The sequence below is a fragment of the Antechinus flavipes genome, chromosome 2 (assembly GCF_016432865.1).
Source record: "Antechinus flavipes isolate AdamAnt ecotype Samford, QLD, Australia chromosome 2, AdamAnt_v2, whole genome shotgun sequence".
NCBI classification, from domain to species: domain Eukaryota; kingdom Metazoa; phylum Chordata; class Mammalia; order Dasyuromorphia; family Dasyuridae; genus Antechinus; species Antechinus flavipes.
In genome coordinates, this window is record NC_067399.1 from 228,015,429 (window position 1) to 228,027,541 (window position 12,113).

Genomic DNA, 12,113 nt, shown 5'->3' on the forward strand with positions numbered 1-12,113 from the left:
CTGCTGATTGATCAGGCTGGTGGCCTGCCTTTTAGCCTGGGTTGGTTTACAATATGCCTTCATTTCTAGTTTTTTAGTTAAAATGAGAGACAAGTTCACTTGAATACTTAGAGGCCACTATAAGGTTATTAATTGACCAAATTTCAATATTGTGTGTTAGGGAACAGGGAAGTCCAGTTGGTGGAGCAATCAGACACAGGCAGCATTTATCAATTAAATTGACAGTTTTATTTGGGTGTGGTTTATAGTACTCCAAAACAATTATAGTAGTAACAGCAAAGATCACTGATTATAGATCATCATAACAAATATAATAATAATGGACATGAAAATGTTTGAAATATTTTGAGAATTATAAAAATGTGATACAAGACATGACATGCTGTTGAGAAAATGGTGCTAGAGACTTGTTTGACATAAGGTTGTCACAGATTTCTAATTTGTAAAAAAAAATGCAAAATCTGTGAAGTTCAATAATTTTTTATTTTTCAAAATACATGCAAAAATAGTTTCAACATTTACCCTTGAAAAACCTTGTATTCCAAATTTTTCTCCTTTCCTCTCCACTTTCCCCCTCTCCTAGACAGCAAGCAATCCAATATAAGTTAAACATGTGCAATTCTTCTATACATATTTCCATTTATCATGCTGCATGAGAAAAATCAGATCAAAAAGGAAAAAAATGAGAAAGAAAAAAAAAAACAAGTAAGTAAACAACAACAACAAAGGTGAAAAGACTATGTTGTGATCCACATTCAATATTCACGAACCTCTCTCTGGATGCAATGGCTCTCTCCATCACATCATTGGAATTGGCCCTAATCACCTTATTGTTGAAAAAAGAGCCAAGTCCATCACAGTTGATCATCACATAATCTTGTTGTAGTGTACAATGTTCTCTTGGTTCTACCTTCTTCATTTAGCAGCAGTTTGTGTAAATCTCTCCAAGCTTTTCTGAAACTATCCTCCTGATCATTTCTTATAGAACAATAATATTCTATAACATTCATATACCATAATTTACTCAGCCATTCTCCAATTTGTGGGCATCCATTCAGTTTCCAGTTTCTTGCCACCTCAAAAAGGGCTGCTACTAACATTTTTGCTCATGTGGGTCCTTTTCCTTTATTTTTGATTTCTTTGGGATATAGCTCTAGGAGAGTCACTGATGGATCAAAAGGTATGCACAGTTTGATAGCCCTTTGGGCTATTGTATTGTACTTTCTAGGTCCCATGTTGGGGTGCCAAATGTTGTATCCAGACTAGTTCTTTGGAGGATCTCAATACCAGCCTGAGTCCTTGGTCTTAGAGGAGGAGTGATGAGGCAGGAACTCATGTGGATGGTCAAATATGGAGTCCATTCATTTCAAGTTCTCTCAGCCTTAAATACCTTAGTACAATTACATCACCACAGTACACTGAACATGTACTAACTATAAGCATCTTGCTATTATTATGTAAATGACTCTTTACTGCAAGTATCTCTGCTTCAGGTAGAACACAGGTTGTCACATCCCCCCTGACTTCTCAGGGAGGCTGAGATATCCCTAAGGGAAGATGAGAGCTGAACTAGACATTGTCAGCAGGTTCCCTCTGAGTTGAAAGGTCTTATGCCTCACTGAGAATTCCCCCACTGTCTGTAACCCTCTACAGGGAATAGTTTGTGAAGTTCAATAAAGCAAAGCACAATAAAACCATTCATATGTAAAAATATTTATAACAGCAATTTTTGAAGTATTGAAGAATTGGCAACAAAGTGGCATGTAATTAATTGTGCTGTAAGAAGTGACAAACATGAAAATTTCAGATAAACTTGGGAAGATTTGAACAAATTACAGTTGTCACTTCTACATCATTATGGTTTTGATATATTGTCAGTCAGTATAAGAAATTAAATGGTGATTTTTGGGATAGTTTTGTGGAAACTGCAGATGATGTACAAAACCCTGCAAATGACACAGAAAAAATGTTTAGCAACTCAAAAATGCATAAAATATATGTATGGTATTATATAATGTCAACATATTTTATCTTTTAATACCATAATAATTCAGACTTCTCTGATATGAAGGGAGGGCCAAAAGTTTTTACACAGATTTTTTAGATCACAGGAGTACTATGCTTAATCTAATCCCTGTGATGTGGAAGGAATACCTGTAATGCAAAGTGAAGTAAGAGGAATCAAAAGAGCAATTTATGTGATGAGCTTGATGACATAAAGGAAAATAACATTGAAGATCTTAAATATTCCATTCAATGCTGTGACAAATTCTGTCTTCAGAAACTGATGGTGAAACCATCCATGCTGAGGCGTTAGATTAGAGGTGAAGAATGAGGAATATATCTTCTTTATTTTTGTCTTTTTTTTGGCAGGGGATTATGCAACTAAATTAAAAAAAATTATTATAGCTTTTTATTGACAAAATATACGCATGGTAATTTTTCAACATTGATCCTTGCAAAAACATTTGTTCCAACTTTTCCCCTCCTTCCTTCCACCCTCTCCCCTAGATGTCAGGTAGTCCCACACATGTTAAACATGTTAAAGTATATGTTAAATACAATATATGTATACATATTTGTACAGTTATCTTGCTGCACAAGAAAAATTGGATTTGGAAAGCAGGTAAAAAAAAATGCAAGCAAACCATAACGGAAAAAATAGAAATGCTATGTTATGGAACACACTCGTTTCCCAGTGTTCTTTTGTTTGGTGTAGCTGGTTCTGTTCATTACTGATCAAGTGGAACTGATCTGGATCCTCTCATTGTTGAAGAGAGCCACGTCCATCAGAATTGATCCTCTTACAGTAATGTTGTTGAAGTGTATAATGATCTCTTGATTCTGCTCCTTTTACTTAAAAGTGTAAGTCTTGAGGAATATATTTTCATGCAGGATTGATGTGTTTTTTGGTAGTGTTTGAATCTACATATTTGTTATAGGGTTGTAATGATGTTGTGCAAATATTATAGTGATTACTTCATTGAGAAGTAATAGTGATCCAAAAAGTATCAATAAAATTGTTCTTATATTCTTTTTAAAAAGAAAAACGATTCTGCCCATAAAGTTCCCTTTTATAGGAGGATATGGGGGCAATTAGAATTAAGAGTTAATACACAGGCTTCAAATGTATGGCAACTTTGGTTGGAAAAGTCAGCCCTTAGAATCTTATGCACATATATACATTTATTTATATCTATTATAATTAGGGGGTTAAATACACATATATATGTATGCATATGTGTGTTTATAAGTATAGTTTAGAATAACTTAAGGGAAACTGTTAGATGAACTACTGAGCCACATACTAACAATGAGAGAATAAAGTTTCCATAATGACATTCTAGTTGGCAAAAAAGAGAATTGGTTCCATAAAATACAAAAGGTTTCAGAAGAAAGTAAAAAAGATGTAAGAAAACTGGAGGGGGGATTTAGTGATATGCTTTATCAAAGGTTATTTTATAAAGATTGTAGATTTTCCGGAGGCATTAGGAAAGGAATGCACTTGTAGCCTAGATACCCATTTGCTAGGGAAGGATTGAAAATTGGGATCACCACCATAAGGGTCGAAAATAGGGACTTGCTAGAGAAGCCAGTGGCCCAATAAAACATAAAAGACCAGGAAAAAAAGAACTTCAGAGGAATCCATGGCAGGATAGAACTTTTGAGTCAGTAACCATAGATGGGTATGAAGAGACTAATTTTGAATTAGAATCAGGGGATAGTTTTGGAGACCAGTAGAGAATGACTGGATAACCTAAAAAATGTCTCTAAATCAGTGAAGTTTACCAACCCCAGAAATGGAAAGTAGTGTTCAACATTAATCAGCAGTTGTTGGGAAGGACAGGCATTCTCATGTCTTATTGGAGCTGTGAATTGATCTAACCACTCTGGAAGCAATTTGGAATTATATCCCAGCACCAGTCCTGAAGTCAGGAGGACCTGAGTTCAAATCTGTCCTCAGACACTTAACATGTCTTGGCTGTGTGACCGTGGGTAAGGGTTACCCCTTTTGCCTCAGCAAAAAAAAAAAAAAAAAAAAAAAAAAAAAAAAAAGGAATTATATCCCAAATCACTAAACTGTACCTTTGACTTAATGATACAATGACTTAGGGTGTGTGTGTGTGTGTGTGTGTGTGTGTGTGTGTGTGTGATGCAAAACTTCTATCATGCCACGAAGTCCTATGATATTCCTCTTTTCTTGGTCTTTTTTGTTTTCTTGGACCACTGGTTCCTTTGATAGCCCCTATTTTTGACCCCTATGGCGTTGTTGTTGTTCAGTTGTTTCATTTGTGTCTGATTCTTCATGATCTTATTTGGGGATTTCTTGCAAAGATATTGGAGTAGTTTGTCATTTCCTTCTCTACCTCATTTTACAGATGAAAAAACTCAGGCAAGCAAGGTCAAGTGACTTGCCCAGGGTCACGGCACTCTGTGTACTGTTCCACCTAGTTTCCAGTAATACAATGATTTTACACACACACACACACACACACACACACACACACACACACACACATACTCACAAGGGAGGTCAAGGATAAAGACAATAGACCATAGGTCCAAGAATATTTATAGCAGCATTTTTATAGTAGCAAAATGTTAGAAACAAAGCAGATGTCCATCAATTTAGGAATAGTCAAACAAATTGTGGTTTATAAATGTAATGAAGATTATTGCACCTTGAGAAATTATGAATATGATTGGATTCAGGAAGAGATGGGGAAATGAAATACTATATGAAATATAAAGTATATGCAGGATTAAATGAAAGGGATAAATGAACCAGGATATCAATTTATGAGATTGTGACAATATGAAGAAAAACAACTTTGAAGTTGAAAACAATATGAAGAGCTCAGAACTGTGATCAGTGGTAATTTCAAATGGCTGATGATAAAATGTAGTTTCCATCACTTGAAAAAGAGGTATTTGATCAGAAATGGAGGATGAGTTTTGTATTCTAAGATATGACTAGTGTGTTGCTTTGTTTTGCTCTCATAGATATCTTTGTTGAAATTAAGGTCTTATACTTTGAGTGGAAGAGATGGAAAGATAGCTTAGTGGGTAGTAATACATGAACCCAAAAAAGCCATCAGTAAAACTTTTTTTAAGGCAAAGAAAACAAGAAACTCCAAAATTGTCAGAATAGGAACCTTAAACAATAATTTTTCTTATTATCACCTCAATAAATGACAACAAACATAACTGTTTCTTTTTTTTTTTAAATAACTTTTTAGTGACAGAACCCATGCCAGGGTAATTTCTTACAGCATTATACCTGTCACTCACTTCTGTTCCGATTTTTCCCCTCCCTCCTTCCACCCCCTCCCCCAGATGGCAAGCAGTCCTATATATGTTAGATATGTTGCAGTATATCCTAGATACAATATATGTGTGCAGAACTGAACAGTTCTCTTATTGCACAGGGAGAATTGGATTCAGAAGTAAAAATAACCTGGGAAGAAAAACAAAAATGCAAGCAGTTTATATTCATTTCCCAGTGTTCTTTCTTTGGGTGTAGCTGCTTCTGTCCATCATTTATCAATTGAAACTGAATTAGATCTTCTTTTTGTCAAAGAAATCCACTTGCATCAGAATACATCCTCATACAGTATCATTGTCGAAGTGTAAAGTGATCTCCTGGTTCTTCTCATTTCACTCAGCATCAGTTCATGTAAGTCTCCCCAAGCCTCTCTGTATTCATCCTGCTGGTCATTTCTTACAGAACAATAATATGCCATAACGTTCATATACCACAATTTACCCAACCATTCTCCATTTGATGGGCATCCATTCATTTTCCAGCTTCTAGCCACTACAGACAGGGCTGCCACAAACATTTTGGCACATACAGGTCCCTTTCCCTTCTTTAGTATCTCTTTAGGGTATGAGCCCAATAGAGACACTGCTGGATCAAAGGGTACGCACAGTTTGATAACTTTTTGAGCATAGTTCCAAAAACATAAATGTTTCAATGCACAAAGAACAGACAAGATTCTGTATGACACTATGAACTATCATAAAAAATTTTTGAAAAGTATTTAACACAATGGTAATAAAATTGCCCTACTTATTTATGTCCCCTTCTGAATCCCCTTCTGTGTATTTAAAAAAATATTTCACTAATCCTTTTTTCTTTCTTTTCTTCTCCTCCATCCCAATACATATCAACTTCCCCTACCTTTTCTAGCAATAAACACCACTCTCTACAGCAAGTAATATAATCAAGCAGAACAAATCAATGTATTATTTATGTTGAGTATGGCTTATTATTTAATCTTAGTCTATTTCTCTGCCAAAGAATAGGAAGGATGCTTTATCACTCTTGTGAAATCATGACTGATCATGACATTGATTGGAGTTACAATAATAAAAAGGAATCAGTCCTTACCATACAGATGCTTAACATTCTACGGTGTGTGTGTGTGTGTGTGTGTGTGTGTGTGTGTGTGTGTCTGTGTCTGTGTATGTGTGTATATCCCCTTGATACATATGTACATACATTACCAAGATAAATAAATGCAAGGCCCACATCTATATACAAGGACTTTTTTTCCCAAATATATTTTCTGGGGCAAACCAACCTCAGAATGTACAGTAACAGGTGTTTGTTGAAGAGAGATTCCAGGAAGGTGAAGTGAAGGTGCCTGAAATTGGGTGGATCACAAGATATGGCTACATAAATCCAAGGTCATTTAAAAAGGGAAAGAGAAAAACAATTTAGGAGGATATCTGGGACAATTTCTTGGAGGAAGTATCATCTGAACGGGGCCTTGAAACAAAATTGGAGTTCTGAGAGACTGGGATGAGGATGGTGGGATTCCAGGAGCAGAGGAATGTCAAGTTCATGAAAAGTGGTGTATGTTGAAGCTGGAAAGGTAGATTGAAACAATATTGCAGAGGGACTTAAATACTAGACTGAACAATTTATTTTTTTGTTGTTTCTTTTGTTAAATAAATCCAGTAGAATATATTCCTTGATGCCAGGATTTGTTTTGCTTTTATACCTAGCAAATACTTTGCATGGGGGTAATACTTTAAAAATAATTGATTTTTTGTTTGTTTTTATGTTAGCCTTAATCACTGGATCCTTAATACATGATAGCTGAATTGAACTGAGTCAAATTGAGGGAACAGGAAACCAGATAATTTAAAGGAGGCAACGTAAAGGATGTCAGTGAAAAAATGTTTGAGAGGACTGTATCTCAGCCCATTCTTGGCTTTAGGAAGAATATTTTGGCAGGTGTAGAGGATGGATTGGATTCAGCAGAGATTTGAAGCCAAGAAACCAATTTGGAAGTGACTGCAATAATTCAGGTGAGAGGTAATGAGGGTCAAAACTTGGGTGATGGGATGAAAAATCTTAACTACTTCCAGAGAGATAATCAATGAACTCACTGCAAATTGAAGTATAATTTTCTTGCTTTCTTTTTCTTTTTTTTTTTGCAACATGATTAATATTAAAACATATTTTGCATGATTTCTCATGTATAATTGATATCACTTGCCTTCTCAGTGAGTGGGTGAGGAATTGGAAGGAGAGGGAGAAAGTCAGAAAATCAAAATAAATAAAAAATTGTTAAAAATAAATAAATAATAGATTTAAAAGAAGAAGAAGAAGAAGAACACGGGTACAAATCTCAGGAATAGAGAGAAGAAGGCTAAGGGAGAGAGATCATGGAAACAACAGAATTGGCTGCATTTGGCAACTGATTGACTAAGGCAGCGGATTGAGCAAGGTCCAAGAGTGAAGAGTCAAAGGGGATTCATCAGATTTGTGGAACTATAGGAAGGAGGGTCAAGAATCCAACCACTTCCATAACTGTTTCCTATATTCTTGACCTTTCCTATAGCTCCTACTCTATCCTTTTTCACCTCATATTGTTCCCAAACTGCTTCTTGGATGGAGAGCATTATGCAAATCCCCACCATCCCAGTAACCATAGAAACCAAGCCCTCTCATCTTCATCCCTGCAGTAAGTTCTTCCATGGCAGAAAAGACCCACCCACAAACAAACCAGAATAAACAGCAGGCAGATCAGGAGACCTTCTGTGTGTCAGATGACATCAGCTTTTAATCTAAATGCATTCCCCGGAGCAGCAGCTCCTGATATGGAGATCCTACAGTGAAGGGAAAGGAGCCAGCCTAATTATGCCTGAAGCCTCCCTCTAATCCTCCTCTCCAAGCTAACAAGTCCCTCCCTTGAGTCCCTAGGAATTCATTCCTTTTGGATGATATTTAGGAAAAAAGATGATCCACTGCTTTTGTCAACCTGTTGACCTTCCAACCTTTAACCTATTGAAATCTCTCCTGCTGTAGTTTAAGCTACTATTTTCATTGGACAGAGAAACTACCTATTTGATCTCATCTCAATCTCAACAATTTTGACAAATCACCAGTGCCCTGCTATGTGTCAATGTTATATTTTATTATATATTTCAGATTTATTTTATATTATATGTTATATGTTTCAGATTTCAGATTTAGTTTATGGACATGAGACTGTGACCTCCTTGTCAGCAAGGCTTTTTTTTTTTTTTTTTTTTTTTTTGTCTTTCTTTGTATCTCAGCTTTTACACAGCTCCTGGAACAAAGGAGGTGCTTAATAAATTCTTTTAGATTGATTTGTTGTTTGGATTGCATCTGAGTTCTGCCAGTCACTAGGACAAAGCACAAATGTGCGCTCCAGGAAAGGTTTGAAATTTGTGGGGGCTTTGCCCAGGGCTATTGGCCACTGGAGTCTTTGCTTTTATATGGGCAATCTGATTTATCACAAAATAGATAATATCAGAGAGCAGAATTTTATGGAACTAAAATATGCACATTTACTCACATACTCAGATGATTCTATGATCTCATTAGGGTATTTGTTCCATAACATACAAGAACCTTGCGCATTTGTAAAAGGTCGTATCAAACAATGTTCTTTGTTTGACATTGCTTATGTATTGCATCCTAAGCAGCTTCCTACCATTTGCCCTCTTAGTCCTTCCTTTGTCTTTACTCCTCATATAATTTATCCTTTTGTACAAGATGCCTGGCTTCTTGTACTCTTCAGATCATAGGTTCCCAGCTAGAAGAAGAATTTGAATTAAGGTCTCTCTGGTTTCACAGTCAGTGCTCTTTCCACTGCGCCAGACTTTACAAACCAGAAAAGCTAAACTGGTAAAAGAAGTTTATTATTGGCATTGGGAAGTCAGCCTTTGCTATGCATGAATAGAAAGACTAAATTCTTCCTTGATGGCAAGGTCTTGACAGAAATAAAGTTTCTGGCAGAGAAATCCTGACAGAGAGGTATAAAGTCTTGTTAGGAAAATAGGTGAGGAAGAGATAAAGAGGGGGTAATGCTGAAAGAGAATATCATTTCAGCAGGCAGAGGGTTACTGCTATGCAAAGGGGAGCGTGGCATGGCATGTTAGGTCCTCTGCAAGGACTGAAACTCAAGTTGGCTCATGTTATAATTGAAGCTTTGGCTACAAGCTGGGGCTTGCTCTTGATGGGGACTGGGTGCAGTCTGAGTTGGAATCAGAATAGGGAATCTTGGAATTGCATGAGTATCTCTAGACTAATCTCCAATTCAAAAGGATTGGAATTTCCCCACCTAGATAACAGAATGAAGCTGCTTGTCCTGTTTCCCTCGGTCTTTTACAGAGGCCAGAATTCAAGGAGACTTTCTCCTTGAAGGATTTTCCGAGTTTCGGGGTTCCCCTCATAAATGCTAATTGACTGGCTGATCCACATGACACTCTTTATCTTATCTGTCTTCTTTGCACGGAACAGTCTCATCCTTGTCACTTCTGCTTCCAAATGCCACCGTCTCCAGGGTTTCTTCCTTAGACTTCTCAGCCCTTCTCCCTTCCACTGCAAGGTCACTTTCTATTTACTTGACTGTTGTATCTTGTTTGTATCTGTTTATATACTTGTATACATGTTATCTCTTTAGAATATAAGCTCCTTGAGAGCAGGGACCATTGATGCTCTTCTTTGTGTCCTGAGTAATAAGCCCTCCAGAAGAATTGCTGAATGATTAACAGTTCAGAAAGTGTTTTGTAAATTATGAAGAATGATGGAAAAGAGAACAGTTATTACTTAGTGATAAAGCAGTTCTAAACACAGTTCCTGTCTCCTGATCCAGTGCACTTTTTTGCCAACATGTGCGTGATAAACCCAGACTAATGCATCTGCGAGTTCATTGGTGTCCATCCTCCCTCCATCAGTTCAGATTGTAGCCCCTCTGTTACAGTGAGTACTGTTGATAATTTACATGCACCAAAAACTTCTTCCTTGGAGTAACCAGGTGATGAGGGTCTTTGAATGTAGCAAGGTTAGTCCTCAGATAGTGACATCTTATCCAACTGTCGAGGTCTCCTGGAATCCTTTCTGACTAAGAATAATAATAGCTCATATTTGTTGTTAAATTTTAAGATGTGCCAAATACTTTATGTGTATTTTCTCATTTGATCATCTCAATCACACAATAAACTCAGTGCTAGTATTATCCCCATCTTATCCCCATCTTACTGATAAGAAAACCAAGGCTTGAGGGATAAGTGCTTCATCCAGAATCACAAAGCTAATAAGCAATACAGGAAAATTATTTTTTCCTGATTCCAAAACCAGTACCCCAACAATGCTACATTGCCTTTCTCTGACAGAACTTTCAGAGCATATGATCCACCAGAATAGTCTTGGAGGACTGAGGATCAACTAAATAGCACATTAAAGCAAGCCCTAGAGAAGGTCTGAGGACTACAACTATCATATATAAAAATATTGGACAACTACGGTTCTGAATGTGTTCAAAAATACTAGGAGCAATGAGTTGGTGCACGGGATAGAGTGCCAAGTCTGGAGTTAGGAAAACCTGAGTTTGAGTCTCACATAAGATGCTTATGAGTTGTGTGACCCTGGCCAAATGACAACTTCTGTTTGCCTTGGTTTCTTCACTTTTAAATGGGGATAATAATAGTATCTACCTCCCAGGGTTATTGTGAGGATCAAATGAGATATTTTATAGCAATTTAGCACAGTGCCTGGCACTATATTATAGAAATGTTAGCTCTAATAAAAATTATTTGTTAATTTGTTCAAATCATCTTGATTTATAACTTTATACAGGCAGCTCCTAACTTTAAAAAGTTTGTTCTAAGTCATTCTCCAATTGATAAAAATGATCAAAAGAGGAAGTAATCAAAGCTGTCTATAGACACATGAAAAATGTTCTTAGTATTGATCAGAGAAATGCAATTTAAAACAATTATGAGGTACTAACTCATACATATTAGAACAGCTCACAAAAAGAAAATGATAAATGGTAGAAAGAATTTTTAAAAATGAGACATTAACGCACTATTGGTGGAGTTGTAAACTGATTCAGTTGTTATGTAGAGCAATTTGGAACTATATCTATAGAGGGCTATAAAAGGCATGCATATCCTATGCCCTAGCAATACCACGACTAGCTCTGTATCCCAAAAGAGATAAAAAAACTAAAAGGAAAAAAAAGAGATATTATATACAAAAATATTTGTAGCAGTTCTTTTCTGGTGGAAAAATTAGAAATTGAGGTGATTGCTCTTTAATTGGGGAGTGGCTAACAAATTATGATATGTGATTATGATGGAATACTATTGTGCTATAAGAAATGATGAGCAGGATGCTCTCAGAAAAATCTGGAAAGACTTACATGAGCTTATGCAAAGTGAAATGTACTGTGTACAAAGTAACAGCAAATTTGTAAGATGATTAGCTATGAATGACTTGGCTATTCTCAGCAATACAATGATCCAAGACAACTCTGAAGGACTTATGATGAAAAATACTTTTCCCAAAGAAAGAACTGATAGTATCTGAATATAGATTGAAATATACTTTTTCTTTCTTTATTTATCTATCACATAGATTGCCTTCTCAATGAGGGGAGCATGGAGGAAGAAAGAGAATTTGGAACTCAAAGTTTTAAAAAGTGAATATTAGAAATTGTTTTACATGGAAAAATTAAATACTAATTTTTTTCTTTTTATTCCAAAAGAATCTTCCTGAGATGATTGTAAAATTAGAAGCCATTTCTCTATAGAACTATGAGTTACATGATGGTTAGATCTCAGGA